The sequence below is a fragment of the Heterodontus francisci genome, chromosome 34 (genome assembly GCF_036365525.1).
Source record: "Heterodontus francisci isolate sHetFra1 chromosome 34, sHetFra1.hap1, whole genome shotgun sequence".
NCBI classification, from domain to species: domain Eukaryota; kingdom Metazoa; phylum Chordata; class Chondrichthyes; order Heterodontiformes; family Heterodontidae; genus Heterodontus; species Heterodontus francisci.
This window is the reverse complement of record NC_090404.1, coordinates 34,480,931-34,493,522: the sequence shown is the minus strand read 5'-3', so window position 1 is coordinate 34,493,522 and position 12,592 is coordinate 34,480,931. Positions and strand designations below refer to the sequence as shown.

The 12,592-nt window shown below is 42.6% G+C and overlaps 1 pseudogene; it reads left to right on the top strand.

Annotated features, from left to right (window-relative positions):
• Positions 1-465: 465 nt before the first annotated feature.
• The window catches only part of LOC137348813 (zinc finger protein 721-like), a 98,558-nt pseudogene continuing 86,431 nt past the window's right edge, over positions 466-12,592 (top strand).

The window sequence follows — 12,592 nt, the reverse complement described above, 5'->3', positions numbered from 1 at the left end:
AATCCTCTCCTAATCCCCTGTAAAAGGAGGTAATAAAAGTCATCACTGTCAGTACAGGATAGAAATTCAGAACAGACAATTCGAGATCCTATGGAACATTTTATTCCTCTCTTGTTCCCCCAAAGCTGTAAATCGAAGTCCCACACACTCTCCCTCCTCCCTGTGCTGAAATCCAAACCCATGACACCATCGGCACCATTTCTTTCCTCCTCTGCCAGTTTTCTCCCTCCCTCTACTGTGGCTGGGTTCAGTTCTCCAGCCCCTGTGTGCAGAGTGGGAATAAAATTAATGAGTCAATGATTTTCTCTCCTGGTCACTGGGTCCCTGAAACCCCGCCCACTCTCTGTTCTGGTCCCACAAATTACCAGATTCATTCAGCTCAATTTCACAACTTGTCTTTGTGTTTTTGTGGGTTCTCTCTCACTCCCTTTTTCCTTTTGTAACTTCATGTTACAGGGTATTAGAAAGGGAGGATTTGCGGACAGGAAAATCAAACATCACCTCAAGATGTGACAGTCACTCGATTCATCAGGATCTGAATATCATCGGCCTTTGATCATGGAAGCAAAAAGTGTGGAGAAACCGTACACGTGTTCTGTGTGTGGACGAGGCTTCAGCCGATCAGCTGGCCTGTCGAGACACAAGTGTAGCCACACTGGGGAGAAGCTGTGGAAATGTGGGGACCGTGAGAAAGAATTAAATTGCACGTCTGAGCTGGAAACTCATCGACACAGTCAAACTGAGGAGAGGCCGTTCATCTGCACTGAGTGTGGGAAGGGATTCACTCAGTCATCCTCCCTACTCACACACCAACGAGTTCACACTGGGGAGAGGCCATTCACCTGCACTGAGTGTGGGAAGGGATTCACTCAGTTATCAAACCTGCAGACACACCAGCGAATTCACACTGGGGAGAGGCCATTCACCTGTACTGATTGTGGGAAGGGATTCACTCGTTCATCCACCCTACTGACACACCACCGAATTCACACTGGGGAGAGGCCGTTCACCTGCACTGAGTGTGGGAAGGGGTTCATTCGTTCATCCGCCCTACTGACACACCAGCGAGTTCACACTGGGGAGCGGCCGTTCACCTGCTCTGATTGTGGGAAGAGATTCTGTCTGTCAGGGAACCTGCTGAAACACCAACGAATTCACACTGGGGAGAGGCCATTCACCTGCTCTGATTGTGGGAAGGGTTTCACTCATTCATCCACCCTGCTGATACACCAGCGTGTTCACACTGGGGAGCGGCCATTCACCTGCTCCGTATGTGGAAAGAGATTTACTCAGTCATCCCACCTGGTGTCACACCAGTTCATTCACATTGGGGAGAGGTCATTCATCTGCTCCGTGTGCAGGAAGGGATTCACTCGGCCATCCTATTTGCTGAGACACCAGCGAGTTCACAGACAATTACAGGGGTTGGATTCTGCTGTTGCTGCTGTTAATCATATCCAGACTGAACCATGTTCATTCTGACGGTTGAGGTTTATTTCTGATGTCAGTTGCTCCTCTTGGACTGAGCGTCTGCCCCACAGCATCTCTCATTCATGTGTGAACAGACCATCATGTCTTCAAACCTCATTTTCAATTTAAATCCACTCAGTAAATGTACTGAACAAAAGATGAACAATAAACAGATCACAGGCCAATCCTGTAACTCTATATTGACAGGAGAAAGTCTGTTCTTTAGCTCAAGAATGAGGCTGTTTAAGCTCTGTGTGTTTCTTAGCACTCGTAGACTGGAGCTGTTGGACAGACAGGCTGTTCACAACTGTTAACATGTCAGATAGTGAAGGAATTACTCTTCAAGTAAACTCACCAATTTATAAGCTCAGACTCCGGTCCCTGCTGTAATTAATACTCAGCATCCATTAGTGTTGATTTACAGTCAATCACTGAGTTGTCTGGTTAATCTTTGTTACTTGTTTTGTGAAATACTCTCCCTATTAGTGCTGAACTGCTGGATAACTCTGATTACATTTAAATGTGTTTATACATGTTTATAAAGTGTCTGTGTGTCCAGATTTAACTAAGTTGTGATTTGTAACCAATAAATGATGTTTCGGTCATGACTTGTCATCTGGTATCTTGGTGATTTGTCAAGAAAGATTTAATTCACTCACTCAGCAGCTCGAGAGGAACCAGACTGAGGTTTAATGAACATAAGAAATAGGAGCTGGAGGAGGCCATTTGGCCCTTCGAACCTGCTCTGCCATTCACCCAGATCATGGCTGATCATCTCAACTCCACCTTCCCGCACTATCCCCATATCCCTTAATTCCCTCAGTACCCAGAAATCTATCAATCTCTGTCTTAAATATACTCAATGACTGAGCATCCACTGCTCCCTGGGGAAGACAATTCCAAAGATTCACAACCCTTTCAGTGAAGAAATTTCTCCTCATTTCAGTCCTAAATGTCTGATCCCTGATCCTGAGACTGTGACCCGGTGTTCTAGATTGCCCAGACAGGGGAAACATTTTCTCAGCATCGACCCTGCCAAGTCCCTTAAGGATTTATGTCTCAGTCAGATCACATCTCTTTCTTCTAAACCCCAGGGAATATAGGTCTAATCTACTCAATCTCTCCTCACAGGAGGAGATGGAGCAGAGTGGGGGTGCTGTACAATAGTGGTTCTGTTATTGAACTAGTAATCCAGAGGCCTGGACTAATGATGTTGAGACATGAATTCAAATCCCACCACTGCAATTAAAAAGCGAGGATCAATATTGGTGACCATGAAACTACGGATTGTCCTAAAAACCCACCTGGTTCACTAATTTCCTTCAGGGAAGGAGATCTGCCGTCCTTACCCGATCTGGTTGATTCCAGACCCACAGAAATGTGGTTGACTCTTAACTACGCTATGAAATGGCCAGGCTAATCACTCAGTTATATTCAAGGAAATAGCTCAAAACCACCTTCTCGGGCAATTGGGGATAGGCAATAAATGCTGGCCATTTCAGTAACACTCACAGCCCATGAATAAATACAACAATCCCAGGAGCCAGACTAGTGAACCTTCATTGCATTCCCTCAATGGTGGTATGTCCTTCCTTAGTAAGGAGACCAAAATTGCACACACTGCTCCAGGTGGGGCCTCACCAATGTCCTGCATAATTGTAGTAAGACTTCTTTACTCTTCTACCCCAATCCCTTTGTAACGAAAGCTAACATACTATTTGCTTTCCTAATTGCTCACTGTACCTCGATGTTAGCTTCCTGTGATTCATATACAAGGACACTGTTACATGTGCTTTGCTTCTAACAAAGGAAAAAACTTGGAGTTCTGTGTTTTGCAAGCCTGAGAAAATTGAATGCTGAACTGAGTGGGGCACAGTCTCCAAGGCAACTTGTTTCCAAGCAACAACAGCAAGGAAAATGATAGGTCACGTGACATTGTTAAGAGTTTAATTTCACTTTGCTTTGTGAAAGATCAGTGCTGGGCAGGCAGGAGGCAGAACAAACTGGCTGGGACTTGTGTTTTTTGGCAGACTCGAAAAAGACCTCTCCCTGAAAAGAAGGCATCTCTTGCAGAACAAAATTCCACATTTGAGTTATGTCTGTGTTCTACCTGGAGAGGAGAAGACCCAGAGAAAGAGGAGTTGCTGCTGTCTGTGGAGAAAGGCTCCTTTGCTGAGAGGAAGCCCTGCATTGTTAAAGGTAGCAAATTCCTATTGCCTCCAGTCTCTGAAAAATCTCTGCCTCAAGAGTGATTCCTGTTACTCGTGCTTTTTGGGAGATCCTGAAATCTCAAGAAAGCTACTATTGCTAGACTGCTACTTTAAAATTTAAGTAGACCTGTTGCTATACCTTTTGCTGAAAGATCTGTGTGACGCCTGCTGTAGACGAATTGCCTTGACCGTCTATTCATCACAGACTGCTCAACAAACTTGCCTGGAGAGACTTTGAGTGGCTTCTGACTTTTCAACTCTGGGCCACCTCACCGATTTCGAAATATCCTACCAGACCAGCAACAATTTTATTATTTCGAAGAAACAGTTGAACACCAAAAACTCTTTCTCCCCAGTTAACTGGTTTTTGAATATATGTGTGTGTGCATGAGGCTTGGGAAGAATAAGAAGATTTTTTTTATATATATATGCATTGATTCATCCCATTATTGTTTAAGATTTAGTTTATTAATAAATAGTTAATTTTGTTGTTTGAAGAAATCTGGTTTTGTGTGCTTTCTTCGGGGGGACAAATAAAGTGTTTAATTTGGCTAATTGCTGGTAGATGGGAAACTTTACTAATACGCTGTGACCTGTGAAGCAGTGGGACTGAATTAACAGTGCATTACTCCCACCTTGGTCGTAACAACACCCAGGTCCCTCTGAATGCAAACATTTCTCAGTTTCTCAAAATACATTTTAAAAATTGTTTTTTTTAAATTTTTCTTATCAAAGTGGATAACTTCACATTTCACCGTATTGTAATCCATTTACCATGTTCTTACCCACTCACCCACCCAACCTGTCTGTATCCCTCTGAAGCCTCTTTCTGTCTTCCTCATTTCTTGCTTTCCCACCTAACTTTGTATCATCAGCAAACCTGCATACATTACACTCAATGCCTTCATCTGAGCCATTTCTATCGATTGTAAATAGCTGAAGCCCAAGCTACTTTCCCCTACTAGTTACAGCTTGCCAACTTGAAAATGACCCATTTATTCCTGCTGTCTGCTTTCTGTCCATTAACCAATCTCAATCCATGCTAATATATTAACTCAATCCCATGAGTCCTAACTGTGTCATAACCTCTGGTGTGGCACCTTATCAAATGCTTCTTGCTTCTTAAAAATCCAAATAAACTGCTGCTTCCCCCTTATTCACCTTACTAGTTACATCCTCAAGAAACTACAACAGATTTGTTAAACGTGATTTCTCTTTCAAAAGTCCATGTTGTCTCTGCTTAATCATATTATGATTTTCTAAGTGTCCTGTTACCATTTCCGCGAATAATACATTCTAACATTTTGCCTGCAACTGATGTGAGGCTAATTGGTTGATAGTTCCCCATTTTCTCTCTTTCTGCTTTCTCGAATAGCAAGGTTATGTTTGCTACCTTTCAATCCTTGGGAACTGCAATAGAATCTATGGAATTCTGGAAGATCAAAACCAATGCATCCACTATTTCTGCAGCTACCTCTTTTAAAACCTGATGATGAAGGTTGTCAGGTCCAGGGGATTTGTTGCCACTTATTCCCTTTAAATTTTCCATTCCTATTTCTTTACTTATACTGATTTCTTTCAGTTCCTCATTCTCACTAGACACTTGGTTTCCTATTTCTGGAATGTTTTTGTGTTTTCTACCATGAAGACAGAGACAAATCATTTGTTTAATGTCTCTGCGATTTCCCTATTCCCCATTTTAATTTCAACTGTCTCTCTCTAAAGGGCCCTCATTTCCTTTCTCTAATCTCTTCCTATTTCTATAGGTATAGAAACATTTACAATCTGTTTTTATGTCTCTTGTTAATCTGCACTCAGATTTTTTTTTCCTTATTAATTTCTTGATCCTGCTTTGCTGAATTCTAAAATCCATCCAATCCTCACGCATACCACTTTTTTGGGGATCATTATAAGTCTCTTCCTTCAATCTAATATTACCTCTAACACCTCTTGTTCGCCATGGTTGGACCACTTTTTCTATGGGATATCTGTGACATAAAGGATTGTACATTTGTTACAAATTATGTATTAATTCTTAAAATGCAAGCCATTGCTTATCTACCATCATATCTTTTGATGTAGTGACCACCTCCAGGCGCGTATCCATTGTCTCTCGAGATAAGGAGGCCCAAAGGAGTGTCCCAATCTACTTTAGCCAACTCGCCCCTCATTCTGCGAAGTTTGCTTTGTTTCGACGTAAGACCCCAGTCTTATCCCAAACTAAATTACTTTAAAACTCAATATAAAATTCGACCATATAATGGTTACACTTCCCTCGAGGCCTCTTTACTACAAGCTTATTAATGAACCCTTTCTCAACTCATTATTTCATGAAAGTGATGTATTTGAGTCTGAATTCAGCCTTATGTCATCTCCCAGTGGACTTATACTGTCCTGTTCGTGCTGGGTCAGGCCTTGTCCAGCTCAAACAGCCCAGATAACAGGAGCCAACGAGCCTTATTTCACTCCTCAGGGTGGTTTGTTTCTTGAGGTTCAGATTATCATTAAAATAACAACACACACTGTGTCCACCCATCGTTCTCCCAGACGCACTGTCACCTCACAGTCAGGATCATGTGTCTATGAAGGGGAGATTGTTGTCCTGTCTAGACCACCCTGAAAACCCTTGCTCCATAATGGTCAGGAGTAGACGGTCTCGGTATTATGAGAGGAGCCTCAGGGAATCAGTCCCAGTGATCCTGTAAAACAGAGGAACACATGAGTTGGAGGAGGCCATTCAGCCCCTCGAGCCTGTTCCTCTATTCAGTTATATCATGACTGATCCATATCACAACTACCTTTACCAGTGTTGATTACATATCCCTGTAACCTTACCTGATAAAAATATGTCACACAAGTTTTGACATTTTCCTTTTCTCCCCATCTATAGCAGCTTTTTGGGGGGACAGTGTTCCAGATTTCACTATCCTTTTTGTGAAGAAGTGCTTCCTGACAGCACCCCTGAATGGCCCAGCTCTAATTTTAATGTTGTGCCATCTTATTCTGCATTCCACCAACAGAGGAAATCATTTTTCTTTTTCGACCCTCTTAAAACCTTTAATCTTCTTTATTACATGAATTACATCACCCCTTAATCTTCATACTCAATGAAATACAAGCCCAGTCTATATGACCTGTCCTCACAATTTAACCCTTTTAGTCCTGATATCATTCTGGTGAATGTGCAGTGTACCTCCTGCACAGCTGATATATCCTTCCTGAGATGTGCTGCCCAGAACTGAACACCTCACACGTTTTGTCTTTCATCACACCATTAACATACCATTTGCCTTTGTTCCATGACCTTCTGGTCAGTTATTCTCTGTGACCTTGTCCAGAAAAACACATCTTTTGTTACCTCTTGCACCATCCCCGTTTTACTAGCTTAAAACCTTTTACATTTCTAACATTTGTCAGTTCTGATGAAAGGTCAGTGACCTGAAACATTAACTCTGCTTCTCACTCCACAGAAGCTGCCAGACCTGCTGAGTATTTCCAGCATTTCTTGTTTTTATTTCAGATTTCCAGCATCTGCAGTATTTTGCTTTTATTTACCTCACTTCAGATGATGTGTAACCAGAGTTGCATATAACTGCAGCATTACTTTCACCCTTCAGATAAAGGCGGACAATCCATTAGACATTTTAATTCACTTTTCTCTCAGTCCAGTAGTTTTTAGTGATTTCTGTGCATGAAACCCAAAATCTCTCTGTCCCTTCACAGTTCCTAACTTTTAATCATTTAGAAAATATTCTGATTCATCTTCCTTAGATCTAAGTTACCAGAATGGTTCCAGGGAGGGAGATTTAAGTCACAAGGTGAGGTTGTAAAAGCTGGGGTTGTTCTCTTTCGCACAAAGGAGATTGCGGGGAGATTTAATCAAAGTGTAAAAGATTATGACAGGCATGGATAAGTTAGACAAGGAAAACTGTTCCCATTAACTAATGGTACAAGGATTAGTGGACACAGATTGAAAGTTTTGGGCCAGAGATGCAGAGGGAATATAAGGAAGCACTTTTTTACACAGTGGGTAGTAATGATCTGGAACTCGCTGCCCATGAGGGTGGTGGAAGCAGAGACAATCACTGATTTCAAGAGTCAATTGGATGGTCACTTGAAGGAAATAAACTTGCAGGGCTACAGGGGTCAAGCAGGGGAGTAGGACTGACTGGATTACTGTGTGGAGAACTGTCATGGACTTGATGGGCTGAATGGTCTCCTCTGTTCCATACATGACTCTAATGTTAATGACCTCACACTTCCCCACATTGACCTCCTGCTGTCACTGTTTTCTCCACTCACTAAATCTATCAATGTCTCTTTGTAATGTTTTGTTCCCTTCCACAATACTCAATATGTCACCTAACTCAGTATGTGGGTTGATTAAGGAAAGGCAGCACGGATTTGTTAAGGGAAAATCATGTTCAACTAACTTGCTGGAGTTTTTGAAGACATCACAGAGAGGGTTGATGAGGACAATAATAATAATAATTTCAAAGAAGGGTCACTGACCCGAAATGTTAACCCTGCTTCTCTTTCCACAGATGCTGCCAGACCTGCTGAGTATTTCCAGCATTTCTTGTTTTTATTTCAGATTTCCAGCATCTGCAGTATTTTGCTTTTATTATATTGATGAGGACATTGCTGTTGATGTGGGGTACATGAACTTTCAAAAGGCATTTGATACAGTGCTGCAGAATTTATATGTATTTATATATGTGTATTTCCATCACTTTCTGTTTTTATTTCACCTTCCAGAAGATCTGATTTGCAAAAAAGTAAATCCTGGGACAGTGAGTTTAAAAGGTCTCCCGAAGGAATCATCAGCTTCTTCACACTGTGACATTGAATGTACAGAACACGAATCCTGGGCTGAGTGGGTACGGGGACAGTGAACAGAAGAGGGATGGGGAATCACCAATGTTTGTGTTTTTACAATGAGGCATAAACAGATGGTGAGACAGAGAGAGAAATAGAGGGTGAGAAAGAGATTGAAATGACAGGTTAAACGCAGAGGGAGAGAGACAGGCTCTGGGGCTCTCCAGTGTTTAGTGACTGCCCAGCTGTATAGAAAACCATCCTCCCACCCCCTTCTCACACACTTCCCAAAGGCCTGATGTGTAAAGATAAATCCTGGGACAATGATAAGGAATTAACACCTTAATTGCAGTTTTAAAGAGAGTTTAGCTGCTTCTGGACAGACTGGGGCCTGGTCATGTCACTGTTCCTCTGTTGATTAGCTGAAAGATGCAGTAAATGTTCTCAACAATAATCTTGAAGGAATAAGTTCACAGATCATCAAAAAGCAGCTCCCTGGAATGTCTCTGTTCAAAACAGCCCTGGTACCTAAATTAACATGACAATGGGCAAGATCTCAGCACCTAATAGTCCCTCTCGCATTTTACATCTGTTCCCACTTTACAGTCTCTGGGTTTATTGTGAGGGATGTGTAAATGATGCAGAGATTGTCAATGTTAGCGAGTGACAGAGAAAAGGCTATTGATGTGTCTTTTATTTTAAAAAGTTTGTTCTCAAGAATATTTCATTTCTCTCTCCAGGAGACGTTAGCAGCTGTAACATGTCAATGCAGAGAGTGTGTGTGTTTTGACACGAGGAATCCTTGGACAAGAGCTTCCTCCAGAGCGGAATAATAATAATAAATAAATAAGATTCTCTTTGTTGCTCATTCTTACCTGAAGAAAAAAGTCTTGTGTTTTTTTAGGGGGTTTGAGATATTTTTACAACAAGGTGAAGGCGGAGGGGGCCTCAGAAACACAAAGGTTGGGAATCCATATTCCAGAGCACCCGATGTAACCTGTATATTTCACCCTCTCTATCTCTTCCTGCAACTTTATCACTGCACCTCCCTGGCTCTCAGCCTCTCCACATCTTTCAAGGCTGGAAACAAAGACAAAAACACCTCACGTCCCGCTCAGAGAACTCCTCTATGCTGATGATGCTATACTAGTCGCTCACACAGAACCTGAGCTACAAAGCGCATGGACTGTCTTTCCCATGCCTGTAATTTTTTCTCCTTGACTAGAAGCATGAAGAAAACCATGGTCATGATACAAGCTGTTGAAACTCCAGCCTTGATCACACAAATAACACCTAACTGGAAGTGATGAGCAAATTCTGCTACCTTGGTTCCACAGTGAGAAATAAATTGTCTCGTGATTGCAGAGCTCGACACACACAGAGGGAAAGAAGCTACCACTTTTGGCCAACTTGTGAAAGGTGCATGGGATAACATCATGCTGACCATTAGGACCAAGCTAATAGTTTATAAGGTCTGTGATCTCAACACCTTGCTGTATGGCTATGAAACATGTGTCATTGACAGCTACCAGGAAAAGTAGCTCAATAATTTCCATCTTTGCTGTCTGTGGCCCATTATGGGTATATCCTGGCAGCACAAACTCACAAATGTGGCAGTCCTCTCAAAGGCAGAGCTCCCAAGTGTGTTGGAACTAATCAAACAGAGGTGACTTTGGTGGATCAGACAAGTCCACAAGATAGAGGATGGTTGCAAACACAAGGACCAAGGTAGCCGGGGCCAGACAACCAGTGGGCACCCAAGGCTCTGCTTCAAGGTTGCTTGCAAGCTTGACCTGAAGGCCCGAAATGTCGACTATCGCACTTGGGAGTCACTAGCTGACGAAGGAGGGAAATAGCAACAACTCACAGCATCACTTGACAGCTTCATGTGCAGCACTTGTGGCAGAGCCCACGTCTCAACGATTGGCTTTTACAGCCATCAGCAAAGGTGAACCAAGAGAAGATCCCCCCTCCCCCACCCCCCCAAATGGCTTGTTTGCTGCATGTCGATCATCTTTCGTAGATGAAAGGATCACAACCCACTGTTTCCCTCGCTGTCTCCTTTCTCTCTCTCCCACTTCTCTCATTCAGAGAGAAAGATAGGGAGAAAGAGAGAGACACACAGAGAGAAATCCACAACCAGAAACTCAACGAATGACCTCCTTCGATGCTGTAAATGACTCTATGACTCTAAAATGAGTTAAAATGGTTGCTGCACATTGCATTTAAACATTAAAATACATCTCACTGCCTAAAACACAAGCATTATTCAAGAATTATAACAAACATTGTGAAAGCAGTCCTGATGCTGTGAAATTAATCCATTAATTAATGTGTAAAGTGTGGCCATTGTTGAAAAGTCCAAAACGCTCAAGGCATTGTGTGCACAGCAAGATCCCACAAGCAGAAATGTGATGATAGTTAGATAATTGGGAACCACTCCCTCCCCATTCTCTTCCACTTATAATAACAACAAATCACATCGCTGTCTGTCGCATTTTTATTATTTATCAAAAGTTTAAACAGAAAAAAGGAGAGAAGGCTGGGGAGAAATAGAGAGAGTGGGCTGGAGAGAGACAGAAATAGGTCTGTACACCAGTGCAATGCAGAAAACACTGCAAAATTTGTGCACAGCAAGATCCCACAAACAGCAATGCGATCATAGCCAGATAAATCTGTTTTAGGTGGGAGTTTATCAATATACAAGGCAGGAACATTGTTAGACAGGAGTCCAGGGTTCCCTCTCTCAGTTTCACAGACAATCTCTCAGCAACATCCAAATCACGATGATAAATCAGATGCTTGAAAGATTGATACAGTCACTCCTTCTGACCTTTTTTTCAGATTAGAGACACAGCACTGAAACAGGCCCTTCGGCCCACCGAGTCTGTGCCGAACATCAACCACCCATTTATACTAATTCTACACTAATCCCATATTCCGACCAAACATCCCCACCTGTTCCTATATTTCCCTACCACCTACCTATACTAGTGACAATTTATAATGGCCAATTTACCTATCAACCTGCAAGTCTTTTGGCTTGTGGGAGGAAACCGGAGCACCCGGAGAAAACCCACGCAGACACAGGGAGAACTTGCAAACTCCACACAGGCAGTACCAGGAATCGAACCCGGGTCCCTGGAGCTGTGAGGCTGCGGTGCTAACCACTGCGCCACTGTGTCCATCTCTCTCTCTCTCTCTGTCTCTTTATCTCTGTGTCTCTTACCTTTTTCTGTTCCTCTCTCCCTAACTCTGTTCTCCTAAATTACTATCCAGGTTACATCCCTGTCTCTCCTTTTCATGCTCTATCACTCTCTCTCTTTCCATAGCTCTGCCTCCTTCTCTCTATCCAGAATGAAATCATAATTGAAATATGCTACAAAATATTTCTGTCTTAGCATTTGGACTCATCGAGTCAGAGTTATACAGCACAGAAACAAGGCCCTTTGGTCCATCGTGTTTGTGCAAGTCATCAAGGACCTAACTATTCTCATCCTATTTTCCAGTACTTGGCCCATGGCCTTGTATGCTATGGCATTTCAAGTGCTCATCTAAATACATCTGAAATGTTGTGAGGGTTCTGACCTCTACCAATCCTTCAGACAGTGTGTTCCAGATTCCAACCACTCTCTGGGTGATTTTCTTTTCCCTCAATACCCCTCTAAACCTCCTGCCCCTTACATTAAATCTATGTCCCCTGGTTATTGACACCTCCGCTAAGGGAAAAAGTTTCTTTCTATCTACCCAATCAATGCTCCTCATAATTTTATATACCTCAATCATGTCCGCCCTCAGTCTTCTTTGCTCTAAGGAAAACAACCCTAGCCTATACAGTCTCTCTTCATAGCTGAAATGCTCCAGCCCAGGCAACATCCTGGTGAATCTCCTCTACGCCCCCTCCAGTGCAATCATATCCTTCCGATACTGTGGCGACCAGAACTGTACACAGTACTCCAGCTGTGTCCTAACTAGCGTTTTGTACAGATCCATCATAACCTCCGTGCTCTAATATTCTATACATCAGCTAATAAAGGCAACGACCCCATCTGCCTTCCTAACCATCTTATCTACCTGTGCTGCTGCCTTCAGTG